Source organism: Mus pahari, chromosome 23, assembly GCF_900095145.1.
Source record: "Mus pahari chromosome 23, PAHARI_EIJ_v1.1, whole genome shotgun sequence".
In the NCBI taxonomy this organism is placed as follows: domain Eukaryota; kingdom Metazoa; phylum Chordata; class Mammalia; order Rodentia; family Muridae; genus Mus; species Mus pahari.
In genome coordinates this window covers 40,378,150-40,394,315 of record NC_034612.1, presented here as the reverse complement: position 1 = coordinate 40,394,315, position 16,166 = coordinate 40,378,150, and the positions used below count along the sequence as shown (strand labels likewise).

General features: G+C 44.4%; 1 protein-coding gene and 1 pseudogene across 6 annotated transcripts in view; both read right to left on the bottom strand.

Moving 5' to 3' along the window:
• Nucleotides 1–16,166, bottom strand: part of Fry (FRY microtubule binding protein) — a 398,256-nt gene that overhangs the window by 262,487 nt on the left and 119,603 nt on the right. The gene's annotated exons all lie outside the window — the stretch shown is intronic.
• On the bottom strand, nt 1,855–2,855 carry LOC110339162 (annotated as a pseudogene).

Genomic DNA, 16,166 nt, shown 5'->3' with positions numbered 1-16,166 from the left:
AGAGGCAGGTAGATTTCTGAGTTCGAGACCAGCCTGGTCTACAGAGTGAGTTTCAGGACAGAGAAACCCTGTCTCAAAAAAACAAAAAAACAAAAAGAGAAAAAAAGTTTCTTAGGTGTAAAGGAGCTTTGAGTGGACAAAATTTAAGAAACCCAAGCCGATAATACTAAAAGAAAGGTCAAATTGGACAGTCTCCAAGAGCGTTTTATATCTTCCATGTCTTTCCTGATGTGGCATCTGTCTGTGAGGAGGCTGATGTGACAAGTCATGTGATCCATTTACATCCAAGGTTTCTGTGGATTAGAAAGGTCGTTCTGTGTGCACACAGTCAGATCTGAGGTGCCTTTTGCAAAACACTGGGTAACCAGAAAATTAGTGTGGGTCTGTTTCTGCAGGGCAGGCTGAGAGAGGCTGGTGAGTGGAGACTGTGGTCACTAGAGCAGAGCAGAAGGTGGGTTACCCAAGGTTGGACCAGGTCTATTATTGCAGCCTGGGACCACACAGAAGGAGCTGCTGGGCCCCCTGGGAACCTTGGCAGTGTGAAAACCCGCATGTGTTCTGTTTTGCAAATAGAATTCTATCTGGTTAAGCCTGAAGAGGACTTCCTTTTCCAACCTGATGAAAGAGACACTTGAAATGCATCTGATCTTTTAAGAGTGCAGCAGATGCCTGGAAAGGCCTTTGTAAAGCAGCCAGAGGAGAACCGGGTTCAAGATGTAGTGAGAGACATGGGAAACAGCCACAGGCAGCTTTACTCTGATGATATTTCTAATGAGGGTCCCTTTACCCAGGGTGACTAATCCCTTGGCTGTGCCCACGGGAGGGATATGCATGCTAGTTCGGCAACAGCGGTGGTGCTGTTCTGACCTGTTAGATGTTCCCACGGATAAAGGCAGAGGTTTGGATGAAGGCAGAGGTTTCACATCTGCCACAGCTGGGAACGAGGCAAGGGGTAGAGGGCACTAAAAATAGCAAAGGACCTTTGGCCTCTCTAATAGACGGTTGAGATCTAGAGAAACATAATGTTAAATTTAAAAAAAGAAGTTATTTCAGAAGAAACGGGAAACTGTATTTTGGCCATGCTTCCTTGCTTAAAAAACAATGGAGAACCAACACAACCAACAAAACAACAAAAACAACCCCAAACCCACATCACTCAAGGTAATTTACCTCTTAGGTTACTGAGAGCAAAGAGGGTTACTGACTTGCTTTCACTTGCTTTCATTCATTCATTCATCCATCCATCCATTTATTCATTTTACTTTTTATTAAAACTTTATCATAACAAAAATAGAAAATAATAAAAAAAAGAAAGAAAAAAATAAAACTTTATCATAAAGGACTTTCAAATAAAAACAATTATGTGGCAAGATTAGTCAGACTTAAAGTCTGTACACCTTAATAAATTTTGGTACAGTTAGAAAAGCTGTAGAGGGAATCTGTTGTGCACTGTGTGGAAGTTTCACCTGTCAATAAAAGGCTGTTGGCCAATGGGCTTAGGGAGTAAACAGGGAGGTGGAAGTTCCTGTATAGAGAGAGGATTTCTGGGATAGAGTGGGATGTGCGAGGGAGATTCACCCCAGACACATAGGAAGATCATCTGATGAAACCGAGGACCAGCTAAACAACCATGCGGCATTCACAGAATAAAATATATGGGATATTAAGTTACAAGAGATCCAAGCTATTGACCTAGGAATTACTCATATACATTACTCAGACTCCTTATTTCGGGGAATTTGTGTGTAAGTGGAAAGCCCAAGGTTACAAACAGCCATTCTGAAGCTGGGGGACCTTCTTCATACTGGATTTTTTTTTTCTTCAGTTCTGCAGCTTTATTTGACATTCAGCAGGTTAGTCCTCATCCACACTGACCGTCTGCAGATTTTTGAATGTGGTAACAGGCACGCAGGTTACCAATGTGCAGAGCTTGTTTGTCGAATCCTTATCCTCATTTCATTTTCTGGACAAATGTACTCGGATGCGATATGGAAAGTTCCTTATTCCCTTGACCCAGACGGCTTTATTGAGCCTGGTATCAATGCGCACATCCGGTGTCCCTATTTCCTTCATGGCAAATTTCTGAATATCTTTGAGTGCTTGAGGAGCACGTTTCTTGAAGCCCACTCCATAGATGCGCTTGTGAATTTTGATGGTGCAGTCTCGTGTCACCACCTCGATGGCAGAACAGNCCTTCTTCTCCGCCCAAGTTGGAAAGGAAGGGCGCAAGGGATTGTGGGATGGAAAGTCGAGTAGCAGTACAACTTCCCCTTCACACTGGATTTTACACGTTCACTATCAACTCCACTTTTAAGTACTTATCTAACACACACGAACACACGCAGGCATGCATGCACAAATACATGCACACACACATACTCACATGCACACATGACACAAATGCACACACACACTCGCATGCACGCACGTACACATGAACACACACAAAATGAAAAGTCAGCAACAGTGTTAAAACTAGAAAATAAGCTTTTTGTATCATCTTTCATGACTTGTATTTGTGCAACCTCAGAAAGAAAACAGCATGTTCTCCCTCGTAAGCAAACAGTAGACTATAACAGATCTTGTGTGCATGTAAGCAAGCGTGCATGTGTGTGTAACATGTGCAAAGGTGAGTCAGCATGCGTGTGTACAGTGTAAAGTGTGCAAAGGCGAGCCAGAAAGCATCAGGGTTACATGTGATGAAGGATGAAGTTAGGGCCATCAAACTCTGATTTTAAGCGCCAAGGGAGGCAGGGACAGGCTGGTCCCCTTGCTGAGCCTCCAGTTTGTGCCTGGCCGGAGGCAGGTTTCTGGGACGCACTTACCACACGTAAAGGGGGAGGGGGGAACCGCATTGAAGAACAGAGTGCTTAGAGATTCAGGTTTCTCTCTGACTGCAGATTCATGTCAGTCAGCGGGGCTGCGCTTCTAAAAGGTAACATGGCCAGAACCAGGGTAGGGACCATCCCTGCCTGGCTCCTCCCATGATTCCATGTGCTTAAGCGTAGACACTTATGCTTCCTCCCTGGATTCGTATTCCGGCCAAGGTCATAAACTCCATCCTCAGAACGCGACCGGACCTGAGGACAGGGTCTTCAAAGAGCTATTTACGTTAAAAGGGGAAGTAAACTTTTTGACTGAGACATCTGAAAGCCGGTTGTGCTTATTCAGTGAATTTATTGTTTATTGTCTGGCACCTCAGGCTGTGAGCCAAGATCAGGCACACAGTAGGTCTTTAGTACCTGTGCTGACTGGATTAATTTCCTCAGGATAATGAATCTCTCTCATCACAGAGGTATTTAAGCTAATGGGGATACCATTAAGGAATGTCTTACTTCTCAGTGGGCAGGTGTTTAGCTTACTTCACCGGCTGCTCTGTCTCTGTGTCTCTCCCCCCATGTCTCTTTGTCTCTCAGTCTCTCAGTGTCTCTCCCTCTCCTTCTCTCTCTTTCTCTATATCTTCTCCCCACCCCACCCCCTCAAGACAGGGTTTCCCTGTGTAGCCTTGGCTGTCCTGGAACTCACTCTGTAGACTAGGCTGGACTTGAACTCAGAAATCCGTCCATCTCTACCTCCCAAATGCTGGGATTAAAGATATGTACCACCACCACCTGGACCTTTTCAAAGTCAGTATGTTATAAATTGTATTTTACTTTGATGATGAACAACACAGCTATTCCTCATAGGAAAGGTCTGTATTAAAATATTGCTCTCAAAAACATTTGTTCTCTTTGAGGATCTGTTTTTGCATTTCCCCAACTGGAAAATACATTCATTGCATCAAGCGCAAAGTTGAATTTTAAGTTATGTCCAATGATAATTGTTTTCTTTTTAAAATATTCACTTAGTCGGGCAGTGGTGGCGCATGACTTTAATCCCAGCACTTGGGAGGCAGAGGCAGGCAGATTTCTGAGTTTGAGGCCAGCCTGGTCTTCAGAGTGAGTTCTAGGATAGCCAGGGCTACACAGAGAAACCCTGTCTCGAGAAAAAAACAAACAAATAAATAAATAAATCACTTATTTAATATGTGTGTGTGTGTGTGTGTGTGTGTGTGTGTGTGTGTTGCCTGTGAGAGCAGAAGAAGGCATCAGGTTCCCTGGAACTGTAGTTCCAGGCTAATATAAACTGCCCTGTGGGTTCTGAGTGCTAGGAACGGAATGGGGTTGTCCAGAAGAGCAGCTAGTGCCGCTAAGGCATCGCTCCAGTCTTGTAAGTTGTGTTCCTGAAAGCCTGTCCTCTCCATTCTTTTATAAGGAGGAGCTCTCCATTCTCTCTGGCTCCAGTGCAGTCTCTGCTGTCTGCTTCATGAGCTCTGTCGGAGGGTAGAAGAACACTATGGCGTGTTAATAGATGCCTGATGATGAATAATTAATAATATTAGAAATTACCATCACCCCCTTTTCCTCGCTCCCAAGAGCAGTGGCAGATGGTGAGACTTGGCTGTGCCTGTGGCTGCCCATAGATCTTAAAAGAAGCCAGCCTTCACAGAACAGCCACTCACAGGAGTCTTATGCATTTTTATGGTTGCTATTTCAAAGGTTCTTTTTGACACAGACTTCGATGGCAGATGAGCTTGTATCCTTTCTCACAGGAATTCACTTTTAAAACAACAAACAACTACAAAACTCCAACCAAACCAGACAACATTGCAGGCCCATCTTTGAATCTGAAGGAAAGGGAGGGGAGGGGCAGAGCTCCCTCCTATTTCCATTCCTCATAAATGTGATCTCCAGTGTGAATGCATGACTATAACCTCAGGCTAGAGAGATAGCTTGGTTGTTAGGAGCACCAGAGCTCCCCAGAGGACCCAGGTTCAATTCCCAGCACCTACATAGCAATTTACAACCATCTGTAACTCCAGATCCGGGGATCTGACGCCCTCTTCTGGTCTCCACAGGTACTGCATATATGTGGTACACAGATATACATACAGACAAAATACTCATATACATAAAATAAAAACTGATTAATTTTTAAAAGTAAAAATTGCAACACTACAAGAATAGCCATGTGTAGGTAATTACACAGCATGGACATTCTCTCTTTTTCTCTCTCTTTCTCTCTCCTTCTCTCTCTCTATATATATATATATACACATATATTCACATATATCATATACTATCTCTCTATATATAATGTATTGCCACCATATATATTGTATCTATATATAATATAGATTGCCATCATATATATTTATATATAATATACATTGTCATCATATATATTATATCTATATATAATATGGATTGCAATCATATATATATTATATATGTAATATAGATTGTCATTATATATGTCTTAGGGTTTTTATTCCTGAACAAAACACCATGACCAAGAAGCAAGTTGGGGAGGAAAGGGTTTATTCAGCTTACACTTCCACACTGCTGTTCATCACCAAAGGAAGTCAGGACTGGAACTCAAGCAGGTCAGGAAGCAGGAGCTGATGCAGAGGCCATGGGGAGATGTTACTTACTGGCTTGCTTCCCCTGGCTTGCTCAGCTTGCTTTCTTATAGAACCCAGGACTACCAGCCCAGGGATGGCACCACCCACAAGGGGTCCTCCCCGATTGATCACTAACTGAGAAAATGCCTTACAGCTGGATCTCATGGAGGCATTTCCTCAAGGGAGGCTCCTTTTTCTGTGATAACTGCAGTTTGTGTCAAGTTGACACACAAAACCAGCCAGTACAATATGTATAGTATATCTATATGTAATACAGACATATATATTGCTCCATCATTCACTTTGACAGATGTTGAACCCGTATCTGCTCCTATAAACTTTATCTTCAACTTGCTAAAATTCTGCCACTAGCCAAGAGTGACACTGCACACAGCTTTGGCAACCATCATACACCTAGGTTTGCACACAGCACCTTGGATTTCCTTCTAGCTGTCTCTACAAAATATGTATCTCCAGGGAGGCTGTTGACACAAATGGTGGAACCAGAGAGCCTATTAATACTGGGCGGCAACCAGATTAAAAAGATGGCCCAGAAAAATATATGGTGATGAATCAAACACAGTTACAATCCCAGGAAGCACTGAGCAGAACTCATGGGCAGGCTACGTTAAATAAACGCTGTCACTTTCCCGCCCAACCCCAAGTTTCTGGGGTGGGCATGAAGGGATTGGGAGACATGTTCCTTTAAAAGAGAGAACCCGCCCGGGCGTGGTGGCACACGCCTTTAATCCCAGCACTCGGAAGGCAGAGGCAGAGAGGCAGAGAGGCAGAGGCAGAGGCAGAGAGGCAGAGGCAGAGGCAGAGAGGCAGAGGCAGAGGCAGAGGCAGAGGCAGGCAGATTTCTGAGTTCGAGGCCAGCCTCGTCGACAGCGTGAGTTCCAGGACAGCCAGGACTATACCAAGAAACCCTGTCTCGAAAAACCAAAGAGAGAGAGAGAGAGAGAAAGAGAGAGAGAGAGAGAGAGAGAAGCCACAGACAGTGGATCTGCTTGCGCGTTCAATTCATCATCAAACAGGAAGCACCAGGAGGACTGGTAGGAGACGCTGTTTCCAAATGGTTGCGTGACTCATTTCATAAAGCAATGTTTGAAAGAAAGGAATGTCATGGCACACTGCAAAGGCCAACATCCATGCAGTGGAAACCATATCTGATTGGGATTCCGGTCCAACCTCATCAACTAACCAGTTGGAAACCTTGAGCCCTGGAGCCAGTGGGTTCCATCGCTGCCTGGCAGGCAGCCCCTGCCCCTGTGAAAATGGAGTGTGAACGAGATCTACCACCCCAGACTGCGGCTGAGATAGACACGAGTGGACTTCCACTCCCTCTTCATGCGATCTTGGCACGCTGTCCTTACTATACAGATGGCACAGCTGAGGTTTGGAATTCCAGGTCATTCGCAATCCATGCTCGCTGGGTGAGGTGCATTTTTTTTATAAGTGCAATGGTTCCATGACTAAATGTTTTTGAACCCCCCCCCCCAAATGTACTTTTATGTTTTCCTCCATGGTTTCCAGGCTGCCTCTGGCCCTTACGACAGGCCAAGACAGCCCTCCCTTTGTCCCTGACATAACGATTCTCAAAAGGTTTGGAAACTAGAGAGTATTACCATAAACAGACAAACAAATAAACAAGTGTCATGGTTTGAATATGCCTGGCCCCAGGAATGGCACTATTAAGAGGTGTGGCCCTGTTGGAGTAGGTGTGTCACTGTGGGTGTGGCCTTTAAGACCCTCATCTTAGCTGCCTGGAAGTCAGTCTTTCACTAGCAGCCTTCAGATGAAGATGTAGAACTCTCAGCTCCTCCTGCACCATGCCTGCCTGGATGCTGCCATGCTCCCACCTTGATGACAATGGACTGAACCTCTGAACGTGTAAGTCAGCCCCAAATAAATGTCGTTCTTATAAGAGTTGCCTTGGTCATGGTGTCTGTTCACCGCGGTAAAACCCTAACTAAGACAACAAGCAAACAAAACCATCAAATAAATCATTTGAGAATCACAGCCTCGATACTCAGCTGCCTGATCAATGGAGCAGATATGTATTAAAGACCATTCATATGGACCACCATAGGCATTTACATCTGTGGCTAAGCTCAGGCTACATACTTGTATGTCTGTGTTTATGAATGAGGCACTGTGCCCATTTTAAAGATGAGAGAACTCAGATTCATCAGTCGGATTACTAATGAAGGCGGCGTGGCTCTTTGTGATTTATTATTCCAATCCCAATTTGGCTCAGCACCCAGCCTTCCTCTGTGTGTTCTTGTTGGTTCTAGCACATGAATGAAGGCGACAAAAATCACAGTCAGAAAACACACAGACATTTAAAAATAATTTAAAAGTAACATCTTGATAAAAAAATTTAAATTTTGTAACAGTAGAATGATAGCATAAATATCAAAAGATCATATACTCTCTTACTCAACACATAATACATTTTCTTTGAACCCTTTGCTTAAAATAAGTATTTGCTGACAAAAATATATTTAAAATACACAAACTCTGAATAGAATATTTCTTTTAGATGTGGTTATACGACTGGCATCTCATCTTGTAAAGTAATCCTGACCAATTACTTTTATCCTCTATGCTTATTAAAATTCTCCCCATCAAGTGTTAAAAATTCCACAGGCCTTCTGGCTCTCCTGGTGACTTACCATCGCCTCCCAAGTCTCCCTACTGTGTTTAATGACATTATTACTCCAAACAGTACTCGAGGTTAGCAGTAACTGCTGAGCTGAATGACATCATCATTCCATATGGTACTAGAGTTAGCAATGACTGCTCTTAATGATGTCATCACTCCATGTGGTACTCAGGGTTAGCAATGACTGCTCTTAATGATGTCATCACTCCATGTGGTACTCAGGGTTAGCAATGACTGCTCTAGATGCATGTCCCATTTCTCCCAGTGGTCATGGCAGCCTTAGAGGTAGCAAGCCTCCTTATTGATTTTATTTGTGCATAGCTGCACCCAAGATCCCAATAGTGTTACGATATCGGAGGAGAATTTTTAAAGATTTCTTTTTATTTATGTTTATGTGTGTATCTGTGTGGATGTACACCAAGCATGTGTGGGTACCCACAGAAGTCAGATGAGAGTATAGGACCCCTTGGAGCTGGAGTCACGGGAGGTTGCGAGCTGCCTGATCTGGGTGCTGGGAATCAGACTCGAGTCACACACCACACACACACACACACACACACACACACGCACACGCACACGCACACGCACACGCACATGTATTACACAAACATTTCAAGATCCTTATTGTATAAAATGTGAAAGAAGAAACTTTCCTCTTAAGTGAGTATTCTACACACAGATTCTTTCATGGTGTATAATTTTAGGCTTTAGGGTATACACAGGGAGGATTCGGTAGGAGCTGAGTCACATGGGCATCTGTGGAATTTTAAGAAGGTCATGTAAGAACATGATGGCTGGGTGTACAGTTAGAAAAGTTTTCTGAACAAAACTTACAGCTAAAAACAGTTTTTATTGGGGAGAAAAGGGCAGTGCAAGTCCTCAAACATACCAGTGGCTAAAATAATTTTAACTCTTCTCTCCTTGTCTTCCTCACCCCATCTCTGAAGTAGGAAACACGTTGTTTTTGAGAAGCAAATACAATTTTAGGTTTTTTTTTCCCCCCTTAATAGAAAACAAAACATTTCCCAGAGTTTAAGAAAGACAAGCTGATCTTATTGGTGGCCCTTTCAAAGACTCGGTACATGTGAGTTTGGCTGCTCTGAAAGGGACAAGATCCTGGCCCCATGTTCGTCTCTGAAGCGACACCTGATCGTCCCAGTGGCTACCGGGTGGAGACAACTCAGCAGGCTCTTGCGTGGAACTGGGTCACTCTGTCACAGAGCTACTGCCACTTTCCCTGAGATTTGATATACTGCGTTTTCAAGCCCAACCGTGTAAGCCACATTCTCAGAGGGAAAAGGGAGTCTACAAGGGGATCTAGAAATAAAGCAGAATTAAGACCAAGAAGCTTATTTCTCCCTGCACCCTGCTCTGCAAATACTTTATTTTAAAGGATTAAGATTATATCTCAAGGGGCTGGAGAGATGGCTCGACAGTTAAGGGCACTGGCTGCTCTTGCAGAGGATCCAGGTTCAATTCCCAGCACCCACATGGCGCAGAGTCTGCCAATTCCGGGGTAATTTGAGCAAGGGCCTGATGATGTACTGCCCCTCCCCCTCCACAGGAAACAGAACTCAGAAAACTTCTGCCAGATAGCAAAACACAACAACATCTCTCCCCCCACCCACCCCCACCCCCCGGAGACAGGGCTCCTCTGTATAGCCCTGGCTGTCCTGGAACTCACTCTGTAGACCAGGCTGGCCTTGAACTCAGAAATCCACCTGCCTCTGCCTCCCAAGTGCTGGGGTTAAAGGCGTGCATCACCACTGCCTGGCAACATTTCTTAAGACTGATCCTGTATCAGAATATGCCTTGGGAACTTGAAGGATAAACAGTGTTCAGGCTTCGTTGATTTAGTAAGGAGCAAATTTAATTCCATATATATTTATATTCATAATTATTTCCATAACAGCATCTGCTAGGGCAGTGGTCCTCCACCTGCGGGTCTCGACACCTCTGGGATCATATGTCAAGACATCCTGCATATCAGATATTTACATTACAACTCATGACAGTAGCAAAGTTACAGTTCTGAAATAGTAATGAAATTAATTTTCTGGTTGGGGAATCATCACTGTTGGCACTCAGACTTGGGATGAAGAGCTGAGGTGCATATTTTACATACCAATGAGGCCCTGGCCTCCAGGTTCTCCCAGCGTCCCTACCTGTTTGTTACAGGATATGCTGGCATACCTCGCCCTCTGCCCTGAAAGTTCCAGCCCAGGGACTAGACTTCTCCCCACTCCCCAGAGACATTTTGGTCTCTGCCTCTCTCTTCTCCATCTGCGAGTACGCTTTCTCCCTTTCTCTTTTCCTTCCCCTGTCTCCCTCTGCATGGCTTCTTCACTCAGTCCCTCCTGTGTGGTCAGTGAACTTGCCTGGGTAGGACTACACACAATCTCTTCCCTTGCCTGTAATATGATGGAGCTGTAAATGGGGTGGGGGTGGGGGGAGGGGACAGGCCCCATCGACTAGTTATGAATGCCGAACTTGGAAAAACCGATACTACCTCTGAAATAGGCAGTTGAAAGAAGACTCAGGTAAAAATCCCTGACATGAGGGGAGGCTCAGTCACTTCTCTGAAAGACACCACATCTCACTATGGTGTCTTGGCAAGCCCTGGCTAGTGCGCTCATCAAAATTCACATTGCCATCATAAAAATATTCTGATGTGATCCACATGAGCCTGACATACAAGTGAGTGGGGATAACCAGATTATAAGACAAATATATATATATATATATATCCATAATTATATATAGGAATATATATATATTTATGGTATATATATTTCTATACATAATTATGGGAATATATATATATATATATATATATATATATATATATATATATATTCCTTTACACACACACACACATATGGGCTTGAGGTACATTCCTTATACTGCTCACCTCCCTACCCCTGCACCCCAGAGCCTGTATTCTCTGCTGAGGCAGCCAGGTGTATTCTTGCCCTGCCAGGCTTAGCAGTGGGCCTTGGTTCCTTCCAATCAGATTGGATGATATGAGCCAAGGCCAACCGACAGCCCAGTAGTTTTCAGGGATCAGAGGTTATACATACATACATACATACATACATACATACATATATATGAATTAAAGAGATTATATTCCCTTCTGTTAAAGAAGAGAATGCACACACCTTTGAATACCTCAGGAGTTTGTGCTCTGGACAGAGTGGAAACTCCCCAGCAGAGAAACAGGTGTTTGCCCAGGAAATAGGTCCCTACCAGGGAGCAGTCGGCAGGCCAGGCAGGGCTGTGCCCGGCTTCACAGACCCTGCACAGGGTCCAAGCAGCCCACTGTTGACTGTCCTCGCCTTCTTCCCATTCGCTTTCCTTACTGCAGCGTCTGCTCGGGCAGAAGACGGACAAACAGCAAACGGGCTGCTCTCCTGCTATTTCCTCTTACTTGACTTCTCTTTCTGAGACTGAAGAACAGTTGGAGGGCGGCCCCTTGGTCCTCCGTCCCAGTCTCCAGAAGTCCTCTGCCCTGCGGCACCAGGTTCCCAGTTGTATCTACAGTCACTTGTATGTAATAAACCCAGCCAGGGTCTAAAAGCCACTTAACGGTAAGGCCAATAAGTTCCTTCCCCAGGCAACTGCACTGTCTACCTGTGGAGGAGGTCTGCCTTCCTCAAGATCATTCTCAGACTTCTGAGATCCCCAAGGGATGAGGAGCCAAACATTCTGGAAGGGGAGCTGCTCGCCTCTCCTTCAAATCATACTCATAGTCTCTGTAGCTGCATACGGTGACACCTAGTGGCAGCAATCAGCACAGACGGAGAGATGCTTGAAGCCATTAACCCACCTAACATCACCAGCCTGTTTTATTGGGTGTAGGCTCGATCTTAGTCTGTCCACCTTCCCTACGACAGACATCGTCCTTAAAGGGCTCAGTGTCTACTGAGGTTTCTTACTGCCTCTTACATCTGATAACCATACCGTGATACGGCTGCACAATAAAATTAGATCTTCAAAGAAATCTCCTTGAGTCTAACTTTTTCATTACAAGGGACGATGCAGTACGCAGAAATCACAGAACTGTCTTCCAAAGATGCCCCCACCGCAGCCTCCCAACCTCTGGGAAGCATCGCCCCTGGCTGACATCAGTCATCAGAAGTGAACTTCAACCTGGAACCATCCTGGTGGGCAGGAAGTAATCACATGACCCTCCAAAGACAGACAGGGCCCTCTGCAGGGGAAAGACATGCAAGGCCCCCGGACCAGGCTGGCCTTGAACTCAGAAATCCTCCTGCCTCTGCCTCCTGAGTCCTGGGATTAAAGGCGTTCTTAAAGAGCACCTGTGTTATCCAGCACCCATGTGGCAGCTCACAACCACGACCATCTGTAACTCTAGTTCCAGGAAATCTGCTGCCCTCTTCTGGCCTCCACAGTTACTGCGCACAGGTAGTGCACATATATACATGAGGCCAAGCAATTTTTAAAACTATAATATGGAGCTGGAGAGATGGCTTAGTGATTTAGAGCACTGACTATTCTTCCAGAGGTCCTGAGTTCAATTTCCAGCAGCCACATGGTGGCTCATAACCATCTGTAATGAGAACTGGGGCTCTCTACTGGTGTGCAAGCATACATGCAGATAAAGTGCTCATACATTAAATAAATAAATCTTTTGTTGTTGTTGTTGTTTGGTTTATTTATTTATTTATTTATTTATTTATTTATTTATTTATTTATTTATTTTGAGACAGGGTTTCTCTGTGTATCCCTGGCTGTCCTGGAACTCATGCTATAGACCAGGCTGGCCTTGAACTCAGAAATCCACCTGCCTCTGCTTCCCGAGTGCTGGGATTAAAGGCGTGTGCCACCACGCCTGGCTAAATCTTTTTTTTTTTTTTTAAATATAATATGTAGAAAAATGCCGGGCGTAGTGGCGCACGCCTTTGATCCCAGCACTCGGGAGGCAGAGGCAGGCATATTTCTGAGTTCGAGGCCAGCCTGGTCTACAGAGTGAGTTCCAGGACAGTCAGGGCTATACAGAGAAACCCTGTCTCGGAAAACCAAAAAAAAAAGTAGAAAAATTAGAGAGCAGAAATAGGCCTTCCCCAAAAGTACTCAATGACAGAATTAAGAAATATAGACTACAACATAACCATAAATAGAAGACATGTTTTAAAGGGTAAGGCCTCCAACCAAAAATATTAGGAATATACAAATACATTAAAGAAAAAGAGAAATAAATTTTAGGCATAAGGGAAATCTAGTCTTTGAAATCAGAAATAAACAGATGGACTGAAAGGCAAATTCAACAGATCTCAAAGAAAGGATTGGTGAACTGAAAGATATTATCTGAAGAAATGACCCTGAATCTAGCCTAGAGAGAAGAGAGAAAGGAGAAGTGACCTCGCTAAGAGACAAGGCAGCTAGACCCAGGAGATTCCGACACATCGATTGATTACGGTTCTCGGAGAGCTGGAATGACATTTGAGTTGTTACTTGTGAATTCTCCCAACTGTGCCCATCAATTAAATTGAATCATGAGCAGAGGAAATCCTTGCTGAGAAAGAAATAGAAAAAGAGACAGGCAGACGCGCTGTGTGAGAGCAGGTAAACGCTTGTTGCTAAGAGAAGAGTCAAAGAGACAGTGTTTGAGGGCGACCTGGGGCCTTTTTATTATTATTTTTTCTTGAATAAAGAATATTAATGGCCGGAACTAATAAGAGAAAAGACTGAAGAGTTGGGCACAGCAGATGATCTATAGCCTGCTGGCTAAAACCACAGAGACTGCTAAGATTTTAGATTTGCTTCAGGAATACAATGGAGCAGGAACCCGGGTCAGGTGTGATCCCATGGGATCCAGACCGCTCAAGGAGCAGCTGTCCTATGCGCATGCCCCTAGGACTTGTGTTCTTTTTCAGCTGGTAAACCCCATCTTAGTCTGAGGTAGGGCTTACAGCCCTGGGGATGGTACGTTCAAAGTACAGCGGGAGCCCAGGAAGTGGGTGGGCGGGTAGGCACTGGAATAATCAGGAAGGAGAAAATGGGACAGAGAGCACCAGGAAAAAGTGGCATGTGTGTATGTGTGCGCACGTGTGTGCGCGCGCGTATAATTTGATAACTGCCCGTACTGCTTTTCTACCATCGGGCAACACTGTATACCGCTTGGGAAGCCTGACCCTTTGCTCAAGGTCAGAACCGAGGTCTTGACCAACCTGAACTCCCTAGAGACTCAGTGTCTGGGTTGTTAAGGAGGCTTCCGTCTGCCACAGCACCAGCGCCCGCCCCGTACACACTATGGGAACAAAGCTTACACTTCCCCAGAGGAGGAGTGCTCAGCATCTGTGTCCTGCCCTGCCACGCGGTGGCACTCTGGAGCAGAAGCAAGTGTAGAGTCGTGGTTTCCTCTATTTCCCCGTGGATGTCAGAACTCTTCAAAGGGGAGGCACAGTTGCAACTGGGGCTCAACAGGAGACTGGAGCCCCGCTTTTCACACAGGCTCACAGGCTCGTTCACTTCCTGAAACCTTCCAGAATCACCCACCGGGACCATCTTTCAACAGGGCCTTCCTGACTTTTTTTTTTTTTTTTTAAATGGGGAAACAGAAAGTCTCCTGGAAGATTTTTAAAATACGGTGTCTCAAGCACGGGCTGGACAGATGTCTTAGGGACTAAGAGCACTTGTTACTTGGGCAGAGGACCTGGGTTTGGGTCTCAGAACCCACAGGGTGGCTCACAACTGACTTTAACTCCAGCTGTAGAGGATCCTGTGCCCTATTCTGACCTCCATACTCTATACATACACGGGACACAGACATACAAGCAGGCAAAAATACTCAATAATATAAAAGAAATAAATCTTTAAAACCAAATCAATTAATTGATTAAATAAAATAAAGAGACTCAGTTGGGCTGGTGAGATGGCTCAGCGGGTAAGAGCACCCAACTGCTCTTCCAAAGGTGCAGAGTTCAAATCCCAGCAACCACATGGTGACTCACAACCATCCTTAACAAGATCTGACTTCCTCCTCTGGAGTGTCTGAAGACAGCTACAAGTGTACTTACATATAATAAATAAATAAATCTTTAAAAAAATAAAATAAAGAGACTCAGTCATCACTTGAAGTTGCCAGGAATTGGGTCAATGGATGCTTGGCACGGTCAGCAGGCTAGGAAGCTCCTCTTATCACTCTCAGAGTAGCAGATCCCAGCCATTTCGCCATTACATCTGTGTGTGTGTGTGTGTGTGTGTATGATTACAGTATCAGATCTTAAAGATCACTATTGAAGGATACCCAAACTTCACAATGCACACTTAGTCAGAAATAATTTTATTCAATTTTATTCTGCATTTTGACAAGGATTCACTCTCCATCTATTGTTTTTTGAGACAAGGTCTCACTGTATATACCAGGGTGGCCTAGAACTCATAGTCACTTGCCTCTGCTTCCTGAGTGCTGTGGTTAAAGGCATTTGCACCACACACCACAGGCTCAAGCTGCCACACCTGGCTCTAGTTTTAGGTTTCTCTTCTTTTCTCTGCTTTTTTTCTTTTCTTTTCTTTTCTTTTCTTTTCTTTTCTTTTCTTTTCTTTTCTTTTCTTTTCTTTTCTTTTTTCTCTCTCCTCTCCTCTCCTCTCTTTTCTCTTCTCTTCTCTTCTTTTCCTTTCTTTTCTTTTCTTTTTCCCCAGTGGTTAGAAGCTCTTTTTTAAAATTTATTTATTTATTTTATGTATATGAGTACACTATAGCTGTACAGATGGTTGTGAGCCTTCGNGTGGTTGTTGGGAATTGAATTTTTAGGACCTTTGCTCCCTCCAGTCAATCCCACTCGTTCTGGTCAACTCTGTTCTCTCAGTCCCCACTCACTCCAGCCCAAGGATTTATTTTTTTTTATTATTATAATGCATCAGTACACTGTAGCTGTCTTCAGACGTGCCAGAAAAGGGCATTAGATCTCATTAGGGATGGTTGTGAGCTACCATGTGGTTGCTGGGATTTGAACTCAGGACCTTTGGAAGAGCAGTCAGTGCTCTTACCTGCTGAGCAATCTCGCCAAGCCCCCCTTTTTGTTTTGC